The 16,357-nt window shown below is 33.6% G+C and overlaps 1 long non-coding RNA gene across 1 annotated transcript in view; it reads left to right on the forward strand.

Moving 5' to 3' along the window:
* LOC130837343 (uncharacterized) overlaps positions 1-15,577 on the forward strand; it is a 67,937-nt gene extending 52,360 nt beyond the window's left edge. The window contains exon 5 of the long non-coding RNA XR_009049278.1: positions 14,873-15,577. This is a non-coding gene — a long non-coding RNA (uncharacterized LOC130837343). The remainder of the gene's footprint in view (positions 1-14,872) is intronic.
* The last annotated feature ends 780 nt before the right edge of the window (positions 15,578-16,357 follow it).

Below are 16,357 nucleotides of genomic sequence, written 5' to 3' on the forward strand. Positions count from 1 at the left end.
CATCATCTATGAATATCTTATATCAAATATTTTCTCATAACCAATGATTATACTCTGCACATTTTCTATCTAAATAATTTGTTTTAGAGAAAAAAATGACTAATTCTATGGGAAAATGCTCATGGGATCCATTGAATTCATTGTGTACTCCATCATAGAGAAGCTATGGCTTTTATAGTATATAGGAAAATTAGAGATACAGCTCAAAAATTAGAGATAATACCTTATAAGTTGGGGTGTCATCCAATAAGATACAATATATGCTCCCAACCAATAACAAATATGATGTGCCTTTTCCAATAGCCATAATACCTACAGCTGGTAACTAATAAGAAAAGTTAATGTTGAAAAATATTTTTTAGTTCTGAGCAAAGGGCAGTATTAAATCATATTTTAAGAAAATATCTAAAATAGTTCAATTATATTAGTAAGCTTACACATACCTTTAGTGGTTTAAAATGCATGTAAGATCTTGAGTACTTGTAAATATTAAGCTTTTAAAAATATTTTAACATACTATTTTCTGTTTTACTGATTTTAAAAGTAACCTGTTGGTTGAAAAAATTGAGACAAAAAGAGAATTGTATGATAAAAAATAAAATAAACACTCAATACAGAGATAACTATCAGAATTTTTTTTCTTTCAGTATTTCCTCATACTCATGCTTTATCTGAAAGAATCTTTATCACTTAATAATAAATTAAGTATTCACATATAAGAATTTTGAAATTGTTTCATGTTCTTCCAATATTTTAATAAATAAATTTAAATATTGTTTTTTGACATTAAGATTACTTATGCATTTATACTATTATAAATATTTTTGTTTTCTATAACTATGTACTTGACAATTTTAAAATTGTTTGAGATACATTAGTTAATTAAAACAAGAGACATTCCATGTGAGAGGTGATATACTTTTACCTGTTGAGCTGATTTTGTGTTGTTGTTGTCATACAAATATTTTAGACAGTCAATCTAAGAAATTATAATTTATGTTCCTATATGCAATGGATGTTTCAAATGAGGAGATGATAAGCTTCAACCACAGAATAACCAGTTTAGAGATTGTCAGCCTAATCATTAATTTATTTTATCATCTCATTATTTTGTAAACAGTATTGCTTCTGTCATAATCCATTGATTCAAATTGTTCCTCTTAAGAGCATGGTGGATATTATTTTGTTAATGACCAGACTGTCACAGCAATAAGACATTTTGTCTCAGGCTATTAATTAAGGTGCCATTTTTTGCTCTCAAAAATATTTCTATAGACCTAGAAATTAAAAGGCTAAATGGGATATCTTCAAATTGCACTGGAATATTTTCCAAGCACATACATTCAGACTAGTAAACACAGGTGAAAAACAATCTGACATGTTAACTATTGCTGCCAGCAATTCTGTAGGGAATTAAATCACAGAAGCAGAACTCACAAGGATGTGAGCTGATATTTGAGTGCTGGATAAGCCCAATTATTGACTGTAATTGAGCAGCTGCCAAAGGCTTGATAATTCTATCTAATATTTGAAAATGACTGGCTCAGCTGTCTCTTCTCTGAGCATCCCCAAGTATTAAATCCCTGTATTAGATCATCTGAAGGAAAAGCACCTGCACGAATAATCTCATTTTCCAAAAGAAATGTCTTCACTGGATTTCAATTTAACTTTGTTCTCTCCAGTCATTATCGAGTACACAGATGAGTCTTTCATTTTTAACAGTATATCTGTGTCAATGTAAGAACTAAATTTGAGGGTGATATTGACTATATTACCCAATGGCTGTGACATGAAACTCAAATCTCAATGTTCTCTGAGTTAACTTTTAGGGTGAATTTATGTTTTCAGGTTGATCGTGTGCTTTATTTTGTCGGATCATGAACATTGTTTATAGCTATGTGATGTTGCATGGGTTATAAAGTGTATCCAAAACATATTCTCCTGTATCCTCACTAAAACCTAATGAGGTAGAAAGGTCAGACATCATTGTCCCAAAATAAAATGCAAGTAAATAAAACAAATCAGATTCATAGAGTTAATTTGATTTCCCCTAACTGTCCCCTAAGTGTCTGAGTTGAAACTAAATTTCAAATACTTCATTATGCTTTATTTCTAGTTTCAGGTATATTTTATATCTTTTTGTAACTATGCGGGAAAGTAAAAAAAAATTTACTATACAAAATAAAAATTAACTTATTTCCAGTAGTTATTTTTCTTCTAAATATTATTTATGTGCTTCATTTTTACCATCAACCATTACATTTTAAATTATTTTAAATGATTAGATGTTCAATGAGTTTATAAACATATTGGCCTCAGGTACCTATTTTTCTGATGAAAGAGATACTAGAAACTATATCAAAAGTACAAATATATGTGCCATAGCTTAATTTTTCCAAAACTTTTCTTAAATAGTGGTAATCACTTCCTATGAAACCCCCTTGGTTTCTCCCCAATTTACAAATGGAAGAACATATATGAAGCATATCTACACAAAGAAAATTCTTGTAACTGAGGTAGAAAGAGTGGACAAAAACATGTTTTCTGTGATGCATAACCAGGCTTTCCACACTCCCTTGAAGTTAAATATCACCTTAAATGTTTGCAGCTCATTAAGTATATAAATTGCAGAATCCCACCTGGAGGATTCATCTTAGGGTACATGGAAGGTCCTAATTAACAAGGTCCTCAGTATCTGCAAGGTCCTAGTTAGTTCCTCGATGATTCTTATTATCTCGGGTGTTTGCAAATTATGCTCTTGAGTGATGGTAAGCAAAGGGAGGGCCAGCCAAATATTAAGTATGAGCAACTGCATTTTGCTTGCCTGACTTCTAGGGTTCTTTCCAAACAAATGAGTTGAACAAAACAAAAGCAAACAAAAAAAACCCTGCACTTATATACAGCCACATGAATTACTAAAACGTTAAATCTCACAACCATTAGCAAGAAATGCAAGAGGACATAAGTAACTAAAAGCTCTCTCTTTATTTTGCCTCAATAATAGAAACAATTTAACATTGACATATAAGTGAGAACTAGATATACAGATAGATACATTGATGTATGAATAGAAAGCCCTTTTTTCTCTATACTATTCTCAGGGACAAAAATCCTTCTAAGCCTACTTCCATATTATCCCTCATGTAGCACTAAAAAACATTTGGTCCTTTCATCGTCCACTTCCATGAATATTTGCTTCTTTTGAGTACATTCTTTTCTTAAAATACCTTTAACATAAAGACGACATCCTATTGCCATAGCAACAAGAAGTATAGTATTTTCAGTACAGGTTTGACCTGATACATAGTCCTACTTGATCTGATCCCCACCATAATTTTGATAACATTTATTGATGTAATTATTTGGGGAGAAAGGGATGAGACAAAGGAAGATTATTTTCCCTCCTCCAAATGTTTTTTCCCTTTCTCCTCATGGACTTTTATTTCTTTTTTGGAAAGTTTTACCTGAATTTACAGATTTAATTTTATTTTTAATTCTCAAACTTATTTTTTCCCATGCTGTACTAAGATTTCTCATCTAAGAAATACTTTTCACTCCAAAAGGCATAGTCACAAGCTGTGAAACATAGCAAGAAAAAAGCAGAGAGCTGTAGGGAACCAGGGAAATGGGAAACTGTCTGTGCCTAGGCCTTACTCAACCTTTGCATTGCTTTACTAGCTTGGTCAAAGTCTTAACTCTCTCTAGGGTGGAGTCTGGAACCTGGGTGTGGATTAGTTCTGTTTCGTATTCTGCCTTGTATTTCCAGATAGTCTTAGTCAAAAGCGAAGCTATGAAATTAAGACTCACTGGTAATGGAAGTGTGAAAACTTATTTGCTAAGATACTAAGACAAAGTTGGTAACAGTCCTGTACAGTAAGATAGCTTTTTGCAAATGATAACTAAAGATTGCTATAAATGATCCAAAACACACCTGAATGTAATTGTTGCTTTGTAAAGGAAAGTCATGTTATTCAGAAATGAGTTTATGTCTATGGCCATACCACTCTGAATGTGCCTGATCTCATCAGAAATGAGTTCAGCAAATCTCCACCAACAGAATGTGAAGGGTTGTGTATGTAGACACATAGAAGGGCACATTGGACTCTCTTTTTGATGAGCGGGCAATTACAGTTTTTATGTCACTTTGTTCGGTTACAGAGTCTGTGATCAGTTATGTAAAATTCTAGCAGGTCTAGAATCATTGACCACACATGCATGTACACTCTAAATTTAGAAATATTTTCCCTAAACAGTGATGTGATAGAACATAATGGAATTCACAGAAATCAAATCTGTGAGCAGATATCCAGGGCTTCAAAGCAATTCCAGAGCCAGAGAAACTTGAAGGAGAGCAAACAATAGCCTGCACTTGGTCAACCCCTAAGATGATCCTCTGGTCATGGTCCTGCAACAATAAGAAAAAAAATCAGCTAAAAATGGATGTTGAGTAGGAATCACTTTGAATATCTCCATAAAATGTTCCTACAGAAGACAATAGGAGACCAGATATTTAGCACAAATCATTTTGTTCTAAATCATAGATTGTCTTTTTAAGGGAACCTACACTGCAATTTATCTTCTGTGTTTGTGTCATTTTATGTTGCTTCATCATTCTGCTTTTTCTACATGTGAATTTTTAAATTTTTCACTATCCATTTTTCCTTTCTCTGTTACATATTGTATATATTTGGGCAAGGTTTAATTTTTATTTTGGGTTATAAGGTCTCATACCAAAAACAGCAGTAACTGCAGTCAATTGAGGAAAGAAACCCATCTGACTTAAAGCTGAATGTCATGAGTGCATGTGAATGTTATTTTTTCTTTCCTTGTGTGAGAAAGAAAGTTGCTTTATTCTGAGTGCATCGATTACATATTTTGTGTTAGTTTCTTAAGGCTTCAGTAATGAATTACCACAAAGGGTTTGACTTAAGAGAAATGTATTGTCCCATAGTTCTAGAGTCTAGAAATACAAAGTCAAGCTGTCTTGGTGCCATACTTTCTTTTCAAAGGCTCTAGGAGAAGATCCTTCCCTGCTTCTTGCTAGCTTCTGGTAGTTGCCAGCAATTCCTGGTGTTCTTTGGCTTTGGATACATCATTCCAATCTCTACCTCATTCTTCACATGTTCCCTCTCTGTGTCTGTGTGTCTCTGTGTCTTGAAGTGAAAATTTCTCTCTTTTTGTAAGGACTCCAGTCATTGGATTAAGGTTTACCCTAATCCAGTATGATCACCTCTTAACCTGATTACATCTGCAAAGATGCTATTTCCAGATAAGGTCACATTCTGGTGTTAGAACTTCAACATATCTTTTTGGGGAGTAGAATTCAACTCAAAATAGATTTTTATAGGTTGAAAATCATAGGTATGTGAGTTGGTAAGAAACACAATATAATGGAAATTTCTTATTTTAATCTGTTTCGTTCCCCATCCTCTTTTGGATGCAGCTTAACAAGCTCCAGTCACCTGAATCTGTTATGGCTTCCCATCTCCCAACTCCTTACAGAACTGGTCATAAAAGTCCATTCAGATCAATCACACTTTTGTGGTTTTCTAGTAACAGTGTTTGGTGCAATGGTTAAAATACTAGACATGCCAGCCAATTTAGAGTACTACCTATATTTTTCAATTCAGCCAAAAGATAAAGGGGAAAAACACTTCTCAATCTTTGAAGAAGGAGACAATACAAATCAGAATGTCTGGGGTCTTGTTGCCAAAAGAAACAAAAACTCCAGTCAAAATAATGGGAGAATAGAACAAGAGACAATTCTTTAATGGTGGTGTAAGGATCTCTGAAAATGTACTCATTCATCAAAAGCAATAAGACCACAGGCAAAAACTGTCAAAATCAACTTTTTCAAAGTTCTGAAAATTAACCAAAAGCTTGCAAAAATGTAATGAGTATGTATTCAAGAAAAAGTGAATGACTATCTGTAAGAGTGAGATTTCTAGTGTTTCACATTCTCTTATCCCATACCCCTCTCTTCAGCTCCATAGTAACCTTGAAATCAGCAGCCTGAAAACCAGAGTAGCAGTGTGAACCAGTAGCCTAGTGGCCACTGGAGAAAGTAGAACAGGTTTTGAGCTCCCCAAAACTCTCATCCTCGAGGACTGTTGATTTTTAACCTGTGTGACAGTTCCTTGGAAAAGCCCCATTCACAAGGCTTGTCTTCATTTGACCTCATTAAGAGTTTGTTCAGTGGGAAAAGTCCTATCCGCCTGCCAGTTGTTGAAAACAATGAGAATAAATTATATAGCATCAAGCTGTTAGAGTTGGTGATATCAAACATGTGGCTAGACGTAACATTTAAAAGGAAAATGTAGTGAATGACATATCCATTGGGAGGGCATGAAAAACTCTGACAGAGTGGAAATTGGGCAGGCCAGGCACATATATGGTGGGAAAACACCATAAAAGGATATGGCTGGCCTTGAGACTCTTCATGAACAGGAAGGCTAAGAAAAATTCACAAACTTCAAAGCATTAAGACATGACCCAGTAAATACACAGAGCACCTCTGAAAATGCTAGATTCAAGTCATTTAAGGAAATCTATGCTCCTTCACTCACAGAACACTAAGCTGAGCATAAAATTCAGTGGCCACACATATCAAAACTATAAATTTTGGAGAATTACTCCAAGAAAATCACTGAAAAACAAATGGCAAAACAACTAACCTTGGGGAGGAAGGAGTTACTTCTAGAATTGCTACAGTATATTATTTAAAATTTCCACTTTTAATTAAAAAAATAAACGAGACACACCAAGAAACAGGAAAGTACAGCCCATCCACAGAAAACAAAAATAAAACAAAATCAAAGAGCAGTCAATAGAAACTGTCCCTGAGAAAGCCCAGATTTTGAACTGATCATACAAAGACTTTAAAGCAGCAATTGTAATATGTGAACATATTACAACGAAATCATGTCTTAAGGACTAAAGTAAAGCATGAGGAAAAGAAAGTTTCATCAAGTTAAGAATATCAGTAAAGATCTAGAAATATAAGAATAACTGAATAGATATTTTAGAATTGAAAAATACAATAACAAATAGAAAATTCACCATATAGTTTCAACATCAGATTTGAACTAGCAGAAAAAAATAATCCATAAATGTGAAGATGGTTCAATTGAGATAATCTAGTATGAGGAATTCAAAGGAAAGAGAATGAAGAAAAGTGAAGAGAGCTTCAGATACATATGGGATACCATCAAGTAGACCAACATATATATACCTGTAGTCTCTAAATTAAAAAAAGAGAGTGAAAACGGCTAAAAGAATATTTGAAAAAATGGTGGTTGCAAATTGTCCAAATTTTATGAAAAACAATAATCTGAACATAAACTCCAATCAAAGCAGGATGACCTCAATGAGATCCACACCTAGACATTCATTGACAAACTGCCCAAAATAAAGACAGAGAATCATGAAAACAAGAGAAAGATGACTCATCATGTACAAGAGATCCTCAGTAAGACTAGTAGTTGGTTTCTCATCAGAAATCATAAAGGCCAGAAAGCAGTGTGGTGTCATATTTAAAGCACTAAAGGTAAAAGAAATTAATAGTGAAACTTCAACAAAGAATTCCATATCCTTTAGAGTATCTTTCAAAAATGGAGTATTATTTAAGGCATTCCAAGATAAACACTGGGAGTGCTTACTGCTGTCAGACCTTCCCTACTAAATAAGAAATACTAAAGGAAACTGTTCATGCTGAAATGGCATTGGATATTAGCTTATCTCCACAAAAAGAAATAAAGTACATCAGGAATGGTAAGTAAATATGTAAATATAAAATATAGCATAAGTGGATTTCTGTTTGTAATTATTTCTCCTATCTGACTTAAAAACTACATAAAGGAATAATTATAAATCTTGCTGATGGACTTACTATCTATAAAAAGGTAGTTTGCATGACAATTTAGCACAATGGAGGGAGGAGGGAAAGGAGCTCAGCTGGAGTAAAATATTTTACTTTACTACTATTCTATATATACATATATATTTTTAATTTTTTTTTTTTTTTTTGGCTGTGCTGGGTCTTTGTTGCTGTGCATGGGCTTTATGTAGTTGTGGTGAATGGGTGCTGCTCTTTATGGGGTGCATGGGCTTCTCCCTCTGCTGGTTTCTCTTCTAAAACACAGGCTCTAGGCATGCAGGTTTCAGTAGTTGTGGCTTGCGGGCTCTAGAGTACAAGCTCGGTAGTTGTGGCACGTGGGCTTAGTTGCTCTGCAGCATGTGGGATCTTCCCAGACCATGGTTCAAACCCGTGTCCCTTGCATTGGCAGGCGGATTCTTAACCACTGCGCCACCAGGAAAGCCCCTTCTATTGTATATTAAAGAAGTTACATTTATACAAATTTGAAATAAATTGCTTTATATTAAGATGTTAATTAAAACCCCAGGGTAATCATTAAGAAAATTATTGAAAGTATATTATAAGAAACAAAAAAGAATGAATTTTCTAGAAGAACTCATCCAACATAAAAGAAGTCACCAATGGAAGAACAGGTAAATAAACAAATAGATAAAGACACATAGAAAACAAATAGCAAATAACTCCCTCCGAAACCTCAAGATGATGATCCTTCCCTTCCTCTTTCATCTTCTGGTACCACCAGATGGTCCTTGGCTTATATTAGCACAACTCCTTATTTTGGCTCTGTTTTAAAATAACCATCTTTCCTCTGTGTGTCTTCACATAGAGTTCTTCTCCCCATATCTTCATTTTCTCTTCTTATAATGACAGCAGTCTTATTGGACTAGGGCTCACCCTAGAATATGACCTTATCTTAACGGGATTGTATCTACAAAGCCCTATCTCCAAATAAGGTCACATTTTTACCTGTGATATATCCTTTTGGACGACACAGTTAAGCCCACAGCAATTACCAAAATAATCTTGGAAAAATAAAAAGAAAGATGTTGGTCTCAGATTTCAATTATGACTGCCAACCTACAGTAATAAAAATATTTTGATACTGGTGCATATATATAAATATAAATAAATAAATAAACAGCCCTGAAAATCTCAAAATAAAACCTTACATTCATGGGTAATTGCTTCTTGTTAAGGAGGCCAAGAGAATATAATGGGAGAGTTATAATGGGTTGTTGCAAGGGTGATCTAGACTTAGATCCTCCCCATACCACTGCGAGCAGAAAAAACCAAAGTTGTTGGAGGGGTATGGGGCAGGGAGGGGAAGGCTAGGCAAGGCCAGTTCATCACAAAAAAAGAAAGAAGTGGACAACCTATCTGAGTAGATGAGGAGATAATAAGGAGGTATGACCATTGGTGAGTTGAAGCTCCAAGACCCTGCTCCTTCATCTCAGCAAATATCAATGAGAAAGTGTAAATTCAAGGATTAAGTTAATAAAATTTAAAGACTGTGATCACAGAACATTTAATGTTAAGCACATGGCTCTTGCAGGCCTGTGTGACTATACTATTCACACATCTATGAAACCAGTCCTAACCTTGACATGATGAAATTAGGAGCATGTTAGAAAAAATTAACCATTCAGGGCAGTTTGTTCAGAAGACAGAGAGAATATTGAAAGAAATAACACACATGCCTAGAAGTAGGTCGTGAGAGTGTCACCATCTGTAAACTTGTAGAATTGTGTAGCTTGGCATTACATTGGAACCAATGCTACATTCAATGAATGTATTTTTGTGTGTGTGTACATAAGTGATTGGTTGTTGGACCAGGTGAGAGCTACAACAAATGAAATGGGGTCCATAATACCTAATGCAAAATTCTTCCATGGGAAAACAGTAAAAGTCAAAGCAGTTAAACAAAAATTGTCAGATGCTTAAAAATCCCTACAGTTTTTCACAAACATTTTAATTGGTTTGTTTTTGGCTACAACTTTGCTGTTATTATTAGGCCAAGTAGCATCACAAATTCATGTTCGTTGTTTGAAAGTATTATACAATATATTTGTAGTAATATGTGTTCATATACATATTTTTATGAAATTTTTACATAATTCATATTATTGACAAAATATTAAATCAAGTTTATATGTGCTAAGTAAAATCCACATAAAGGACAGATAAAACAGGTTTACAAACCTTATAACACACGTTTGTGCACACACACACACCTTTTTATGTGTTTGTGCTTCAAAAGTCACATACACATCTCAACTGATGTATCTTCCTGTAAATACTCAGCAATGTGAATAAAAATTTCATCTCCTACTACTTTTCATAGACAAATTATTTGATACACTCATGAGAATGCATTTACTAATTTAAATCCAAGGATACTTACTATATGCCAATAACTATTCTTTTTAGAAAATAAAATAAAGACTCTCAAGACACTGGTGCTTTTGTAAAAGATTACCTTATAGGAGGAAATATCATCAGGAGAGAGTAGATAGTATTCAATATTCACCTACCTTAAAAGTGATTTTTTATTTGGTGATAGGCAATGTTCTTGAGATGCTGAAGGCATTTTCATTCTGTGAATATTTGAGCTTCTTCATAACATAGATATTTCTGAAGAGAAACACATTAATGGACTACAACACTTGCATCTTATGTAATGTCTTCAAGCGGCAATGAAAGCAGAAGATAAAGGGATTTTATAAACTCAATGATAGGATTTTGTGATGTAAGTTACAATATAATGTCTACTTTTTGAAAGATATCAAATATATACAGTATGTTATTACCATCTGTCCCAAATGACCTCCATCTGCCTAGTTCAATCATTAAAATGCTCTATAACTGCCAAGTGTTAGTGTTTTCCCAGTACATGGCTGACATATTGGAAAGAATTTCAACCTCACAGAATACTGCTTTGAAAAATTTGGGTTTCTAAGGAAAACAAAACCAAAAAATTGGCACTTTTTTAGCATTTATTATCAAAATCACATAATTTAGTTACGTGGCGATTTCATTCCCAGAAGGACCTTTAAAAATTAGTAATAGAGTATATAAGTGGCTGGAGTGTAGGTATGGACCACAGAATGACCCAACATCATTTACAAAATATTGAGAATGTCACAATTCCACCCTTTTTCCTGCTTTAAAAGTAAAATAATTTCAATGCAGATTAATTAGAAGACAGAAAATTATCTTAGAAATTAAGGCCACCAAATATGATCATATGTTGTGACTTGAATATATCTACTGTTAACATGATGGTATATTCACTTCCAGGCTATTTTTCTTTGTAGATTCAGACACATTTTCACATAAATAGGATTATATTAAATTAAATATTTTTAAAGCATCAGTACAATGGCTGTCAATACAGGATATTAAAAACTATGGAAAATAAAATGAGATCAACATACTTGTATGATTAAATTTGCCAATATTTGGGATAAATTTAAGGAAACCTCTGTTACTCATTTATTATTCTAAATTGTACAAAGAAAATGCAGGAAGATAAGTATTTATGAGTACTACTCAGAACAATTTATGATTGACTAAGTATGCACATACAGTTTTATGGTATGATTATATCTCATTTTCTGATTTTATTCAGAAATTACATAATTTGCATGTCTTCCAACTCTAATTATATACCTGTATGCTCTAGGATCCAGAGAACATGTTAAATTATTGTTGGGGTGGTCATCAAGAACATGTGTCCACAGGTTTGACCTCCAGCTGGAACCTGGCAACTTGGAATGTGCCTTCTGCTTGCCTTCCCTACTCCCAGATGCTGCTCTAAGGATACAGCTTTAAGGCAGAAATGTGGTATTTCTATCTGACTGGGTACCCATGACTGAACCCAGTTAAGACCTCTATAAAACATTAAGATTCTGTCTGGTGGGTGTGGAATGGAAAGCTATTCCTCTTGTGGCCGCCCAAGACCAGCCTCGTATGTAAGCACCCTTGTTTATTAAAACTGCCACCTACCCATCTGGAGTGGCCTGCCTCTTTCTTCAGTAACTCCCTGGCCTCTAAGTAAGGGGATCAGTTTCATGTCTCACCCAGGGAAGCTCCTGAGGAGGTCTGTGAATCAACGATTATCACACACCTTTATTAATCCATGATTCTCAAACATTGTGACTCAATTGGTTTCATGTAGAGATAGATGAATTGTTACACTCAAGCTCAGGATTGAATAACTCTCAATGGTCTCAGGTACTTGTCTTTGTGCTGTTTTCCATAGTACATGAATCTGGATTCTTGTTTGATTGCTGTTATTTTAATCTCATTCATAATTTTCTCTGGAACAGAAATGGAAAAGCATAGTGGATTGTAGCTAGAACCATAATTCTTTTTTATATGATTGAGTCAAATAATAATTTAGATAAACATCTGCAACAATGTAATTTAGGAAAAATATGAATTTGCCTCAAACTGTCAGAGCAAAACCAACTGCCATAATGAAAAGCAGGTATCATGTGGCTATTTTTGAGCATTGGTGTTAAAAATAATTCAATGGGAATAACATAGTTATATGTAAAGAGAGTGGAAATATGCATATTGCTGAACATAACTCAAGTAGACAATTATATTTTGACATCCAATGAAAACGGTATCTGAACTATACCTTCTAATGTATGCCGTTATTTAGGTGGGAACAAAGATGGCATTTTTTTTTCCAGTGGGTTACAGAGTCTCCAAGAACTATGCAATTCTTTCTTTGCAGCTCCAAAGTAGCCAGAAACAATACGTAAATTATCTTGTATCTCTTCTTTGGAGGCAACCTCTCTTGTCTCACAATACATGGCAGGTGCTGATGTGTTTTCTACCCTTAGAGGTTTATCTTCTTCTAAATGTCATGTAAATATGGAGCCTTGGAAGCTGACATTTCACTTAACAAATACTTATAAGATGCATCCATATCATTGTGTGAATAAATAATTTGTTCCTTTGATTGCAGGGTAGTATTTTATTGAATAAGTGTATCACAGTTTACCCATTCACATGTACAAATAAATCATGAGTTTTCAGTTTTTGGTGACAATGATCACATAACTGTAAACATATACAAAATTTTGTGTAAATAATGGGCTTAGTGTACATTATATAATGCTATCGATATTCCATCCAGGGTGGATGCACCTCTTTATGCAGTTTTTTAATAGACAAAAATTATATTTTTAATTGATGTATGGTAAGAAGATCTATGAAATCTAAGTTTTAAAGAGCCATCATAAATCCTGAGCTTTTTCTTAGGAAAAACAAAACCAACATATGATAATGGCTATCTGTTCTTCAACAAAAGCCAAAAAATGTTTAAAGCATATTGCATATTACTAGAGATTTAATTACCTAAAATATGATGCTGATTTTAGAGGGCTAGGATTACAATTCTTACTTTAAGCAACAGAAAAGATGATGAAAAATGATCACTTTTTTGAGGAATCAAAAATTAACCATTTTGCTTTTTCATGACCATCTGTGTAAAATTAAATATAAAATTATGGTTTAGTTTGAATTGTAATAACAACTGTACATTTACCCTTGAAGAGCTGTTCTTTTGATCCATTGTTCTCTTTGGCTCAAAACTAAAACTTTTTAAATAGGAGACTTTCACCTGTCCATTTGACTGTGTCCTATCAATGGGAAAATGGGCAGTTTGTTTCTCGTGTGAGGATGATGATCTATCTTTAGTGCCTTGTTTTCTGCCCTGTGGAGATGAACACATTTTGTGACCAAAGAATGATGGAGACTCCTTAAGCAGTGACCAACATTAACACCTGTTTTCTCCTGTCTCCACAGCAATCCACAAATAACAGAGTGGAATTGAATTGTTTTACTTAACTTCAGGGTATAATCTACGGGATTGTTACACAAAGCCTGGGTCATTTATCTTTAGAGGGTGTTTTCTATCAATCTCTGTTATACTAACTCTCATTTTATGGTGAGATTTTTATTCTATTACTCAAAAAATGTATTAGAGATAAAATTGTATGAAATTTTGAGTCATTTACATGTGGATAGAGAATATAAAATTTTATTTCCAAATACTTCTAGGACAAAAAATTCCCAGTAAGAGAACAATGTTATATAAACTCTATGAAATTAATTGAAATTCTAGGTCCTCATTTGACCTGGTAAAATAATGTAGATAAAAATGTATTTTGAGAGTGCATAGAAAGTATTTATTCATCAACTTTACCTCAGTTGTGCCTTATTATTTTTATCACTCATTCATAAATTCATTTATCATTCCAAAATGTTTTCATTGCTTTATTTTAAAATGCCTATAATGGATATATTAATAGCAAGACATTTTGCAGAAAAGTATAGTAGATTTCAATTATCACATAAATGATTGTTTAAATAAATTTAAAAGAACAGTCCTATGGTGAGAAAGTGAAAATAGTTGTTCTGCAGTCTATAAAACCTAGAAAAAGTTGGAATCTTACAAAATCCCAAACTTTTTAAAGTAGAAGTTAATTTAATGATGTATCTTCCTAAATTTTTTTCTAAGTATATTTAGGTTTTAAATCAAAGGTACTTTCTCAAAGAAAATGTTCACAACAGAAAATTTTAAGAGTTAAATCCTCACATTTCAAAGAAGAAACCTAAAAAATGAAATTATATTCCCCAAATAACTCAACTAATGTATGAGAGTCAGTTTGAACCCTATTCCCTGATTTCCAATTAAGTTACATAAAGAATGCTTGTTATTAACATGGTGCTTTTAAATTTTTCTCATAAGTTTGAATTGCAAGCAGACCTCTTGCACCTTTTCTGTTTGTCTATTTGTGTTCCCCTTAAACCTTAATCATAAATCACTAGGTAACAATTAACCTAACTCTGATTTTTGCTTCATTGAATGTACACAATGTCTTGCCTAACTTGATTCTTTTCCTTGATTAGAAGGAGTAAGAATGAAGAAATTAAGTAGCTAACGAATGACTGACTCTCTACCCCTACCTCTCCCCTTAGTAAATTTGCAGGTGGACCATGTGGGCAGGATAGCATCCAAAGGAACATCAGAAGTCAGCAGCCTTCACACAATGGAAGATGACAAAGAACCTAACCTTTTGCCTGAATGGTTAACTGAGATTACTTCCCTTTTATCTTTTTAAAAACTGTCATGGCCAAACAGAATCTTCAAAGGTGGTCTGCTGACATGAGTCCACCTTCTCCCTAGACCGCTGGCTTTTCTGAATAAAGCACCTTTCCTTTCTACTGACACTAACCCCCTCGATTATTCATTTTGGAGCAGCTAGCAGCCCAACCTGAATTCGGTAACAGAATTATTCCCTTTGTTATTTTGGATTGTGGATATTCACTTTATTTTTCATTTAATAACACAATGTTTATGTGTATTTAAGGTAGAAGGGGGTTTACATGAACTCAATTGATCCTAATATCAAAAGTCAATTACCAAACTCTTGGGGGAAAAATATATTTAACGTAAGAATTTTTAAAATCTTGAAGTGATTTTAAAAAATTATAAGGGCTCTTTAACCTGACTTCATATATTCATTTGAGGCAGTTTTTACACAGACGCAATTTATCTCATAGGAATTAATATTAATGATGTGTTATTTTTGTCTAGAGTTATATTTAATTTTTTAAAAAATTTCTGATTTACTAATGGCAGTTTAAATATTTTGCTTGGTGTACATCACTGGGTCTTTGAGGCTGCACAATTATATAAATAAAACTATTTTTAAATTAGGTTTTAAGGAGTGCTTCTTTATAAGTTTTATTATATTTGCTGTATTTTTTATGTCAACATTTTAACTGATAATTAGACCAGAAATGTTAACTCCAGGTATGTTTATATGATTGTACTCTCAAGCATTTCAAAGGTGATTTATTAGGTTACATTATGAAAATTTGAATGAAGAAAAAATGATACACTATCAAGAAAAATTAAATCCACAAAGTTAGTAACTTGCAGTAACAAATGAATATTGACTAAAATACTTGATATAGGTAATAATATAAATTTAATATGAACATTGAGAGTTTTATTAAACTTTATATCATTTTGACTTCAAAAAATTAACATTTCAAATGTTCTCCTTAAAATTTATTTTATTGTGGGCTTCCTGGGTGGCGCAGTGGTTGAGAATCCATCTGCCAGTGCAGGGGACACAGGTTCAATCCCTGCTCCAGGAGGATCCCACATGCCATGGAGCAACTAAGCCCATGTGCCACAACTACTGAGCCTGCGCTTTAGAGCCCATGAGCCACAACTATTGAGCTCATGTGCTGCAAATACCGAAGCCCACGCACCTAGAGTTCATGTTCCACAACAAGAGAAGCCATGGCAATGAGGAGCCTATGAACCACAGCGAAGAGTAACCCCCACTCACCACAACTAAAAGGAAGCCCACACACAGCAAAAAAGACCCAACACAGCCAATGAAATAAATTTTTTAAAAAATTTATTTTATTGTAAACACTCTCTAGCTT

The sequence above is a fragment of the Hippopotamus amphibius genome, chromosome 15 (assembly GCF_030028045.1).
Source record: "Hippopotamus amphibius kiboko isolate mHipAmp2 chromosome 15, mHipAmp2.hap2, whole genome shotgun sequence".
Lineage (NCBI taxonomy): Eukaryota > Metazoa > Chordata > Mammalia > Artiodactyla > Hippopotamidae > Hippopotamus > Hippopotamus amphibius.